We start from the raw sequence: 13,527 nt of genomic DNA, 5'->3' as shown, positions 1-13,527 counted from the left end.
TTACTGTGTACATTCAATTTAATACCCTCAATGTACTTGAGAATGCTATTAAATTTTTTTAAATTCTGGGAAATGCAGAAAATATATTTAGATTTGGGATTCCTCAAAAGCAACTTGCAAAAAGAAAAAAAAACAGCAAATGTGTGACAATTATACTTTAATGATAAAAATTGAAAAAATTGTCTCTCTTGCTGATATTATGTTTCTTCTCTCAGGTTACAAATTTAAGCATGTTGTTAGGCAAGAATAGTCTGATATAATTTTTAACTTTTTACATATGAATTTATCTATTGAGTTTTGTTTCTTTCCATTAATTTTATGCAGAACTCACTTTCAATTATTCATTTTGGCTTGTTCAGTTTATGGATTATTCAGGTCTTTTGTTTCTGAAACTGCCTCTTTTTAAATTCAAATCACTACATATCTGTTCTTATTAGCAATAGTATTAATAGATAATAAAAATCATTAATGCTTATTAAGAACTTACTATGTGCCAAGCACTGCTCAGAGCATTTTATATGTAGTAAACCACTAAATCCTCACAGTGATCCTCTAAAGTAGGCAATATTATTATTTCTAATTTACAGGTGAGGAAAAAGAGGGTAACTAATTTCCTTAAGGTTGCAAAGCTCATGAGTGGTGATGTCAGCATTAAAACCCAGGCAGTCTGCTTCTAGAATTCACACTCTTAACAACTTCCCTATTATTTATACTTCATTCCTTCAAAAGTATTTCTTACATGTATTTTTAAACCTCATCCTATATACTGACTGTTTACAAAACTACAGAAAACCAAAGCCAAAGGCTGGAAAAATCTCCAATCCAGAATAAGCCACTAACACATGAAAAGCTGCTCAACACCCCTAATTATTAGAGAAATGCAAATCAAAACTACAATGAGGTATCACCTCACACCAGTCAGAACAGCCATTATTAAAAAGTCTACAAATAACAAATGCTGGAGAGGGTGTGGAGAAAAGGGAACCCTCCTACACCGTTGGTGGGAATGCAAGTTGGTGCAGTCACTATGGAGAACAGTATGGAGGTTCCTCAGAAAACTAAAAATAGAATTACCATATGATCCTGCAATCCCACTCCTGGGCATATACCCAGACAAAAGTATAATTCAAAAGATGCATCTTTTCATGTGTTTGATGGCCATCTGTATGGCTTCTTTGGAGAAATGTCTGTTTAGGTCTTCCACCCACTTTCTGATTGGGTTTTGTTTTGTTTTGTTTTTTGTTTTTTGTTTTGAGCTGCATAAGCTGTTTGTATATTTTGGAGATTAATCCTTTGTTAGTTGCTTCATTTGCAAATATTTTCTCCCATTCTGAGGGTTGTCTTTTTGTCTTGTTTATGGTTTCCTTTGCCGTGCAGAAGTGCTTTTAAGTTTAATTAGGTCCCATTTGTTTATTTTTGTTTTTATTCTCATTACTCTAGGAGGTGGGTCAAAAATGATCTTGCTGTGATTTATGTCAAAGAATGTTCTGCCCCCGGGGCTTCCCTGGTGGCGCAGTGGTTGAGAGTCCGCCTGCTGATGCAGGGGACACGGGTTCTTGCCCCGGTCCGGGAAGATCCCACATGCTGCGGAGCGGCTAGGCCCGTGAGCCATGGCCGCTGAGCCTGCGCATCCAGAGCGTTGCTCCGCAACGGGAGAGGCCACAACAGTGAGAGGCCCACGTACAGGAAAAAAAAAAAAAGAATGTTCTGCCCCCATGTCTGGATTCCAGAGTCTGTTTTTAACCACCACACTAAGCAGACTCCTATTTTTAACAGATACCAGCTCTAAAAATTATTTCCATCTCCCCAGAAGACTGCCCATAGTAGTGACCTTATCTTATTATTTATAGTAAATTTTGTTAAAATAGAAATTTTCTAACAGTAATATTCACTGTACTTATCATCAAACTATTTAATGAGTATGCTGTGTTATTTTTAAAGTTATATTTATTATAAACATATTTAAAATATGCCTAATAATATTTATATTAATAAAATATTGATAGTGGTAAAAAAAAAAGAATGTTCTGCCTATGTTTTCCTCTAAGAGTTTTATAGTGTCTGGCCTTACATTTAGGTCTTTAAGAGACACAGACGTAGAGAACAAACATATGGATACAAAGGGGGAAAGGGGGGGTGGAATGAATTGGGAGATTGGGGTTGACATATATACACTACTGATACTACGTATAAAATAGATAACTAATGAACACCTACTGTATAGCACAGGGAACTCTACTCAATGCTCTGTGGTGACCTAAATGGGAAGGAAAGCCAAAAAAGAGGGGATATATATACACATATAGCTGATTCACTTTGCCGTACAGTAGAAACTAACACAACACTGTAAAGCAACTACACTCCAATACATTTTTTTTAAAATGATACATACATCCCTATGTTCATAGCATCACTATTCACAATAGCCCAAACATGGAAACAACCTAAATGTCCATCGACAGATGAATGGATAATAAAGATGTGGTACATACACACAGTGGAATACTACTCAGCCATAAAAAGAACAAAATAATGTCATTTGCAGCAGCATGGATGCAACTAGAGATTATCATACTAAGTGAAGTCAAAAAGAGAAAGACAAATACCATATGATATCACTTACATGTGGAATCTAAAATATGGCCCAAATGAACCTATCTACAAAACAGTAACAGACTCACAGCACAGAGATCAGACTTGTGGTTGCCCAGGGGAAGGGGGGAGGGAGAGGGATGGACTGGTAATTTGGGGTTGGTAGATGCAAACTATTACATTTAGAATGGATAAACAACAAGGTACCACTGCATAGCACAGGGAACTATATCTAGTCTCCTGGGATAAGCCATAATGGAAAAGAGCATTTAAAAAAGAATGTCTATATGTGTATAACGGAGTCACTTTGCTGTACAGCAGAGATTGGTACAACACTGTAAATCAACTATACTTCAATTTAAAAAAAAAAAAGAAGAAACAGAATAAGCCACTAAAATATCCCTGAGAATTAGAAATGTCTGCCTTTAATTACAATGCAATGTTTGAAAGGGCTTAAAGAGGTTAAATGGTAGATAACGTCGATTTTAACTTTGCAATAACATGTTTCTCAAATGAACATCCCATAAATTGAGAGTAATTCATAAACCTTGGAGTCATACTTGATTCTTCTCTTTCTCTCCCACCCTACATTCCATCTCTCCCTCAGCATATCCTGCAAACTCTATCTTCAAGAGCCACTTCACAATTCTGCCCTTTCACCTAAGTCAACCTCTGCTTCCACTCTTGCCAGACCAAGAAAACTACAGAGAGTGTAGAGTGATCCTTTGGAAACTTTTGTCAGATTGTATCCCTTCTATACTCAGGATCTTGCAGGGGTGTTTAAGGTGCCTCTGAATATAAGCTGTTCTTTGGGCTCGCACGGAGTTTCCATCTCTCTGGGCACTTGGCTGCCTCTCCAACTTTGTTTCTATAACTTTCCTCTTGCTCTCTGGTCTCCTCACTGGTCTTCAACATGACCATTATCCTAGAGCTTTTGTTGATCTCTCTGCTTAATATCTTACCCCACACATATTCATATGCTGACATCCACCCTTTATTCAGTTTCTACTCAAAACGCCACCTTCTCACAATGGTCTTTTCTTGGGCTGCCCCTTTAAAATAACCCTTTGTCATTTTTCTATCCACTTAACCCGTTTTCCTAGTGCTTAACTACACTACCTGACATTATTTATATTGTCTTCATTATTATCATGCAAGTTCCCTTAAGACATTGTTGTATGCTTAATTCCTAGAGCAGTGTCTGACACACAATGAATGCTGAAAAAACATTTGCTGAAAGAATGGATGAATTCAGAAACAAAATTTCTTCTTATAACCATTTCACTAGTACAGTAATAAATGAATCTAATTCTTCATCATCTTATTTTCTTTAAGGAGATTGAATCCTAAGTTCTTGCCCTGAGTTTTTAACAGATATTTTTATCTATAATTCTCCCCTGTAAAATGCTGTCAATAATGTAAACGTTGAAATGTTTGTCTTTATGTTATTGCTAAGAATTATCTTCCTCAATTCTCTTCTAAGAGAAAACTCAGGGAAAATCCTGGCATTTTAGTATTTTTTAAGACAAGAACAAGAACACAAAGATACCTCCATCTCAGAGAACGTGGTAGACTTTAAGAATGGTGCGCAGAAGTAAAGCAGACTCCCCTGAAGTTTCTCAGCCCTTATTACGTTGCCTCTTAGATAATATCCCCCCAAACTCCCACAGACTGAGTTACACAGTTCACTCAAGGGCTGTGCCTGCACTTGGGATCAGAAACTCTCTGTTGTGCAGGAGATCTCTCATAATGTAGGATGTTTCATTTTCCAGATTCCCACCAACTCAATACCAGAGGTATCCCCCAGGGATTGTAACAACTGAAAACATTTCCAGACATTTCCACACCCCCAGTTAAGAACCTGTGATAGTCTGTAAACACTTGAGGTTCATTTTTATTCTGTAATATTCTCCTCCCAGTCTGACTTAATTCTGTTTGCTTATAATCCACTGACTATATTATCCTCAGATTAACCTCCTGAAGCACAGCTCTAATCGCGATGCTCTGCCCATGGCTCTCTGGTGCTTAAGAGACAATGGGTAAAAACAGGCCTTTGTTATCTTTAATTTTAGTTTAATGTATTATTCTATTTTTAGTCTTAAAGTATTTTAATAAAAGAATCAATCCATTTTCAGTAACAGAAAAATACTATATTTTAATCTGAAGAAAACACACTCATGCTGATACAAATGTGTTCTGGCCTCAAAACCATAGTATACCAAGACATCTAAAGCAGACACTGATGAGTCATTCCTCTTCCCACCCTGATATTTGCCAAGTCACACTTCTGTCAATACAGTTTGGCATCCATTACTTTCTATTATGAGACTGTCTAACGTAAAATGGTCTTACAAATATCATCGACTGAAAATCACTATGTGTTTATAGCACATTCTCCGGGTACATACAGATATGCACTTTCACACCTACCTAGATGACAAAAGAATTGCTATGTCTGCATCTAACTCTCAGTACTGTTTCAGACACCAAATACATTTTTTAAAGTATATAAATTATAGATACACACATACATATTTCATCCAACTTTATGTTTCATAAATTCTCCACATCAAAATTCATTTAGTAAATGGAACAAAATTAATGTGATTGATAGAACACAATCTGTGGAAGCCAGGAACTAAAATGTGAGGACTTTATTGCCTTTCTAAATATTCTGGAACAAGTACAACTAGCTTATGCACCATGTTTTCTTGGTGCTTGGCTAATCATTTCTCCTCCAACCTCCAATGAACAATTCATAAGGATGAGCCTCATGTAGAGCACAATGGACCTTGATTAGTGTGGTGTGGTGGAAAAACACTGAAGACTTGAAATTCAATGCTGTGAGTCTCCTGCCTCCTCTACTCTTTTTCCTCCTTTGTATAATTAAATAATAATAATAATGACTGGGGCAAGTGCTATGCTAGAAAGATAAGGGAACCAAAACATTCTTGTCGAAAGAATAAGAACATTAAATTTGAATTTGTCCACCATTCCCCACCAGCATCACTGAAGCCTATACATTTCACCCAAATATTATTTCTCAGGTTCTAAGATACAGAATGATGTAGTGGCAGGCAGTAAAATGGAACGTGTGTGACAGTCATTTGGGGTGGGGGATCATCTTCTTTTGATGAGACTTCCTGAGCTCACAGGTGGTATGCAACGCAGCTTTGTGGTTGAAAGGGAGAGCTCAATGACAGCTGTATTAGCTTCTGCTTACTTATTTAGGGTTTAAACAAAATGATGGTTTTATCCAGAGGCTACAGTGGTTCATTTCTCACATCTGTTGGGCTGTTGGGTGCTTTGTTGGGTAGGACATTGCTTGTATGCGCCAGTCTCTATAGCTCCATTATCAAAATAGGGCCCAAAAGTTGTAGGAAGGCTTCTTAACTACCATCCCCTGGGATTTCATAGTGATTGACCCAGAAAATATAGGGGAAATAATTTTATAAACGATAAACTTGTAAATGGCAAACATAATTGTTTGCTTATCACTTCTAGTACGTCTCACAGACTGAGTTTCACAATGAACTCAAATACATCAAAAATCCAATTCTTCTTCAAGAATAGCTTTTTAAAAACTTGAGCCACTTGTTTCACCCCTCCATCAGTTTCTCCAACTTCTCTATACTCATGCTGCCATGTCTACGCCTGCTTCAAACTTTTACTATGATGTCACCTAAGTTTCTCAACTCTTTTTTTGATTCAAGTATTTTATGACTTTTCGTTTTCATAACGTCTAGGTTTTTAACTGTTCATTCAATTCATTAATATAAATGCCAAAATATTTTCCTTCTGTACTCTTTCAGCAACCAGCTATTTTGGTCTCTTTTTCATAAAATGGATGTTCAAAATCAGAAGTGTTATTTTGAAGATTGGGCACAAGCACAAGTAAATCTTTGTGTGAATGGATTTCACTGGGGTATCTACATTTTTGTCCCAGTAACAACTGCCAACATCATTGTGAATAGAAAATAGAAAAAATAACATTTACTGAGCAACTACTATATGAAGTAGCATGTGATAAAGAAGTTTTCATCATCGATTATCTTCAAAAAACCCCATTATAAAGATTAGAAAGATGAGGCTCAGAAGGTTTCATAGGTAGCAAAGTCGGGCACAGGAGGAGGGAAAGGCTGAATTTCAGGTATGAGACTAGCACATCTCTAGTTTTCCAAAATGACACTTATTTTTATGATTTGGTCTAAAAGGTACTCTCCAAATGGAAAGCATCCTTAATCTTACAATGAAGGAAATTTGTTTGTTTCTATTTTGGCAATGGAAGTAAGTTCAGAATCATCTGTCTTTCACATCCTTTTAATAAACCCTTTACCAGAAGCGTGTATAAACATTTGAAATCTTTCAAACTGTGTGTGTGTGTGTGTGTGTGTGTGTGTGTGTGCGTCTGTGTGCATGTGTGTGTAAGAGAGACAGACAGAAAAAAAGAAACAGACATTCCAAATTTGCAATTCCTCTCCTCTCTTAAAAATTGCTTTCACTCCAAAGTCATTTTGAGAATGCAGTGCCCCCCTGTGTTCCTTTTTTTTTTTTTTAAGAAATACACATGAAGAAAAATGGTGACTTAAAGAAAGTAATTCACACATGACAACTCTACTTACTCATTTTTCTCTCCCCCGTGTTCCCTGTGATAGAAAAAGCACTCATTCCTTCAATAGTCCAGAAACAATTAATACCATACATCACGTGTGAATCCAACTGACAGGACACACCATCTGCAGCAACCGTGAAATGCCTGCTTAGAAGGCCAAGCACACCTGCCATCAAAGCTCAAGACAAGAAAATATGCTAAGATTCACAGCTACGTTTTTAATACATACATTTTATTTACTTTACCAATAAAGAAAATTGTCAAAGTAAGAGGGAATCATGAAAGGCAATTGCTCTGGTCAGAACAAAGGACCAGTAGAAAAGACTTAGACTCTGATTTCTGGATCTGTCTGATGTGGTTTATGGTCTTAATCAGCAGAAGCTTACGGAATCTAAAAAATATTATTGATGAATACACATTCCTTTTAAATATTTCAGGAAGCTTTGTGGCTTTTGACAGTACTCATAAACTTAAGTAGGGCTGAAGAGACAGCTTTATTTTCTGAGGAAGCATGGAGAATCATGGTTGGCAGTGATCATTATGTTATGCCAATAGAATAAACCACTTTTTCAAAAGATGGCAAAGTAAAATTGTTTTATGAAGGAGATGTATTGTGCTAAAAGCACAATAACAGGCGCTCAATACTAAACTGAATACTAAAAGCATTCGATATACTACTAACTTGGCTTATAAAAACATATTTTCAATGATTATTACAACAAGATTATCATTTTGTGAGCAAATCTCCTGAGTCATCCTTTATGTCCTTAGGTTTCAAAGCTACACTTTTTGGTTACACAATACAAAGCTTATCCTAACAATGCAACTAAAAGAAACATAAGCTCCTTGGATACGAGAAGGAACCTCTACCAGGCTATTGACAATCAATTTAGACTTTGTGTGCTTTCAATTGTTTATTTGTAGATGAGGGCTAATAATATTTATTGCCTTATTATTTATTGCCCCTCCTTTCTTCTTCCTTCTGTCCTTATTTCTCTGAGGTATTATAAGATCAATGACTAAATTTTATGAAATACTAAGATAAAAGTAATATTCAAGGATTACAACCATTTTTTCTTATTAAGGGGGAATCTCTTCAAGCTATTTTGTTAATATTATGAGATATCATATAAATATGTTAAAACACATTGTAACAGTTTAGAAGTGATTTTAATTCAATAGATTATAACTGCCTAACACTTCAGTCTTATGAATGTTTTCCATTTATCTCCTTTATTTTAAATTAAAAATACTAAATGATGGGCTTCCCTGGTGGCGCAGTGGTTGGGGGTCCGCCTGCTGATGCAGGGGATACGGGTTCGTGCTCCGGTCCAGGAGGATCCCACATGCCGCGGAGCGGCTGGGCCCGTGAGCCATGGCCGCTGAGCCTGCGCTTCCGGAGCCTGTGCTCCGCGACGGGAGAGGCCACAGCAGCCCGCGTATCGCAAAAAAAAAAAAAAAAAAAAAAAACTAAATGACCACCAGCAAAATCAATTAAAATAATCATTGTTTAATTATAATATTGGCATAGATGAACAAATAAAAGGTGTATTCCATTTTGAATAGACAAAAAAATGTAGCGCACTTAATATTTCACTTGTGTTTTAACAGCACCTGACTATCAACAGGTTTAAAATCATTTCAGGTAAACACTATACTAGTTAATTATTTCTCAGTATAACAAGTTATCCTCAAAACTAGTGGCTTAAAATAGTAAACATGTACTATTTTTTGGTTTCTGTGGGTCATGACTTTGGCAGCAGTTTAGTTGGATGGTTCCAGCTCAGTATCTCTCATGATGCTGCAGTCAAGACAGTGGCCAGGGTTTGCCATCATCTGAAGGCTTGACTGTGGCTGGAGGATTCACTTCCTAAATGGCTTACTCACATGGTCTAGACAGGCCTCAGTCCCTTACTATGTGTCTCTCCATAGAGCTTCCTCATAAGATGGCAGCTAGCTTTCCCACAGCACAAGTGATCCAAAAGAGCAGGATGGAGGTTTTATGACCTAGGTTTGGATGTCAGTCCCTGTCTGATAGCAACATCCTTGGTTACACAAATCAGCCCTACTCCATGTAGGATGGAACTTAAGGGCATGAATACAGGGGATTACAGGATCACTGGGGAACATTTGGAAGCTGTCTACTACAATCACCTATCCTGTAAAATGGTCAAAACTTAAGAACTGTCGATCTACCCTAGAAAATTCAATAGTCATTTGTCCAAAGAGCTTCCAGTAGGTGTGGAACTCAATAAGCAAAACTGTGAAATGTGTCAAAGATAAAGTCACAGAAGACGTCCTCAGGAAGCTCATAAGAATGAGCAAGATAAATGATTATTCAGAATCATGTTAATGCTAAAATGGATTCTAATACATTCTTCTTGAATAATTAAAAAAGGATTAAACTAGTAAAGAGTTTAAAGTCCACTGGCAGTAGCTTAGGATCATAAAATATAAAAGAAATAAAGAAGAGCTACTGAGCTTTTCTGCAGAACACCATCCTACCTTCACAGTTAATAAGAGGTCTCTGAAAAGGAGAGGTATGACTGCACAGGATCCACTTTAATATATGATTGTGTATGTAGTAGAAATAACAGGCTTTGAAGTCAGGAAGACCTGGTTTCCCTGCCCAGTTCTGATATCTGGGTCGACTTAGGCAAGTAACGATATTTCTGAGAACAGTTTCCCTACATCTAAAATTGTCCTACCTACCCCGTGGGTTATTATATGGGTCACAGAAGCCTATGGATGTGTTGGAGATTGCATGAGGCCTTATATATGTTAGGAACGGGATGGTTTATTTTTGAATATTATACTTGAATCACCAGGGCAGCTGAGCATTCATCAAGAATTGCCCAAGGATGATTAGATCCCTATTCTCATATAAATAAGATAGCTAACATGGAAATGAAAGACAGAAAAAAAAATCCATTAAATAAAACTTATGCTTTGACATTATTTGTAAAGAAGCAAAAGGAAGTTGAAAATAGCCAGGCTTTCCTGAGTCTGCGGTCAGAAGGAATTCTAAAATTAGACAAGACTATCATATAGTTTTTATCACATAGTTTTCAAGGAAAAATAAGGTTCTCATTTAAAGTCAATACTTCATGAAAATGGTATAAAAATACTTTGTGAAACTTCTAATAGCAAAATAAACTTTTATAAAGTATAAAGAGTTGTGGCCTGAGAAATACAGGGTGAAAAATAAATATTACTTTTTAAAATATTTAAATGATACTTATTTGTTTCTATATCACAGATTAGACATTTTAAAAAAAGGTAATACTTCTGCTAGAATGCTCTTCCCCCCTTCTTCCTCACCTCACTACCTTTTGGGTGACCTAGTCCTACAGGGCTCAGATCAGGGCTCATCTTTTTTAGAAAGACTTTTGATGTTGCTCTCACCCCCCCAAATCAAGATTAGGTGCTGCTCTCCTGAATGAGAGCAGCACCCATAATGATAATGTTGTTGATGGAGATGATAATATCCACCACAACTAACATTCTTTAAGAACTTACTGTGCACCAAGCACTGTGTTAAGTGCTTTACATATGATTTTGTTTAACCTTATCAAAAAGTATATGAAAGTAAGCAGTACTATAACTATCATTTTACATATGATGAAACTGAGATACTCACTGTTGAAGATCACACAGCCAGAAATGCTGGAACCAGTCCTTGAACTCAGGCAGTCTGACCCTAGGATGCACACTCTTAACTGCTGAATGAATGCTGCCTTATTTATCTTAAAATACTCATTACGTAGGACAGTGCCTGGTCCACATAGGTGCCCAGCTGAATTTTTTAAAAAATAAATGATTTAAAATATTAGAGTGATTAAATTTTAAATATTATTAATAATTAAAAGTTTCTTCTCACTATTACAGTCAGACTGAGAACAAAAGGTTTCTAGAAAATACAGGATTCCTAATGCCACAATAAAGGATGACACTTGCATTATAAAGGCTATGTGTTTAAGAGATATCCATGCACAGATTTCCTTTCCTTACAGATCAGAAGTTCTCAGCCAGGGGTGATTTTGCCCCCAAAGGACCTTTGGCAATGGCTGGAGACATTTTTGGTTGTCACGACTGAGAGGGTAGTGCTACTGACATCTAGTGGATAGACGCCAGGGATGCTGGGAAGCAATCCACTCTGTGGAAAATAGCCACCCACAACAAAGATTTGCCTAACCTAAAATGTCAGTAGGCGTTATAGACCAAGCTAGTCTTGAATATATATTCCCTCCTAAACTTTAATATGCTGATTAATATTTAAGGAATCTCCACTAGCCTCCAAATTCCATAATGTTTTATATCCTAAATAGCAGTTAAAAAAAAAACACACACACAATATCAAAGAGTAAAAGAAAGAGATACCAATGCTTTGGAAAATGACTTCTGGGAAGATGAACACTGACCTCGGAGGACACTAGAACATCGAAAGTAAAGGTTGGTGCAAATCAAAACTACAATGAGGTACCACCTCACACCAGTCAGAATGCCCATCATTAAAAGTCTACAAATAATAAATGCTGGTGAGGGTGTGGAGAAAAAAGAACCCTCCTACACTGTTGATGGGAATGTAAATTGGTACAGCTACTATGGAAAACAGTATGTAGGGTCCTTAAAAAATTAAAAATAAAACTACCATTTAATCCAGCAATCCCACTCCTGGGCATATAATATATGGAGAAAAACATAATTTGAAAAGATATATGCACCACAATGTTCACTGCAGCACAATTTACAAAAGCCAAGACATGAAACCAAGCTAAATGTCCATTGACAAATGAATGGATAAAGAAGATGTGGTATACAATGGAATATTACTCAGCCATAAAAAAGAATGAAATAATGCCATTTGCAGCAACATAGATGGACCTAGAGATTATCACACTAAGTGAAGTAAATCAAAGACAAATATCATATGATATCACCTATATGTGGAATCTAAAAAAAAAAAAAGGTACAAATGAACTTACAAAACACAAACAGACCCACAGACAGAGAAAACAAACTTATGATTACCAAAAGGGAAAAGGAGGAAGGGATAAATTAGGAGGTTGGGATTAACATATACACAGTACTATATATAATACAAATAAACAACAAGGACCTACTGTACAGTACAGGGAACTATACTCAATATCTTGTAATAAACTATAATGGAAAAGAATCTGAAAAAAAAATATATATACACACACACACACACACACATATGTATAACTGAATCACTTTGCTGTACACTTGAAGTTAACACTGTAAATTAACTATACTTCAATAAAAGAGTTATATTAAATAAGAAATTTAACATGGGAACAAAATTTTTTTTTTGAAAAGGAATATATAGGTAGCAGAAAAAAAAAGCAAAGGTTGGTGGGAAGGAGAGTTACTCACTGAATACACCTACTTGGTTTTCAGACCATGGGCTAGGCATCTAGAAACATTACAATACCCTACAATGTTTCACACAAGAAGGGATTGAGTTTTAGAAAGACAAAGTGGCTTTGCTGGGATCACAGGTTCAATGAAGTGGCAAGGCCTAGACACATAGATGCCTGGTCTAAAGGCCCAAGCTCCCCCTTTTCATGATCACAAACAACGTTATATGGGGAAAACCCAGCCAGAAGAAGACCAGGGCCCCTGGTACCAAATCAACCAACAGCTGCCCGGTCAACTTGGTTTGTAGTTAAATATTATAAACGGTTTCTTGGAGAAAAACCCCTGAGTCCCTAATAGACAAAAAGACGATCCCACAGAGAAGTGACAAAATTTCAGTGAACTGTCATACAAAGCATAGAAACAAATGACATCATACGTGGGTTTATACTGTGAAAAGGCCATTTATTCCCCACATACTCCTTCCAGCCTCACCCACAAATGCTGAGAACAAGGCCCTTTTGAAAGTCATGGGCACAAGTGTTGGAAGAACACAGGCTGCCTTGAATACCAAGAATTTCCCTCTGCTATTCTCTACAGAGTGAACACCAAATAAGGGCAAAAGACAACATGATGGGAAATGAGACAGCACACTTCAAGGACAGAGGACACCTGAGTCAAAGGAGCACAATTTTCATGTAAAAAGGCTGTTTACTCTTCCTTGAGGCTAAAGGTTGCTAACTTCACCTCCCAGACTTCCCTTTACTGCCATGTTCCCAAACCCTCCCAAACGACGCACCAATATAATCAACTGCCTTAGACACTGAAAACACCGATAAAGAGAAATGAAAGTTGTTGTGTTCCTTTTTAAACAAAGAACAAATTTTATGCATGTAGAGGACGCATACGTGCATAAAAATCCACTCACTGTAGTATTTAGA

The sequence above is a fragment of the Grampus griseus genome (genome assembly GCF_964374135.1).
Source record: "Grampus griseus genome assembly, chromosome: 11".
In the NCBI taxonomy this organism is placed as follows: Eukaryota; Metazoa; Chordata; class Mammalia; order Artiodactyla; family Delphinidae; genus Grampus; species Grampus griseus.
This window is presented reverse-complemented; position numbering follows the sequence as displayed.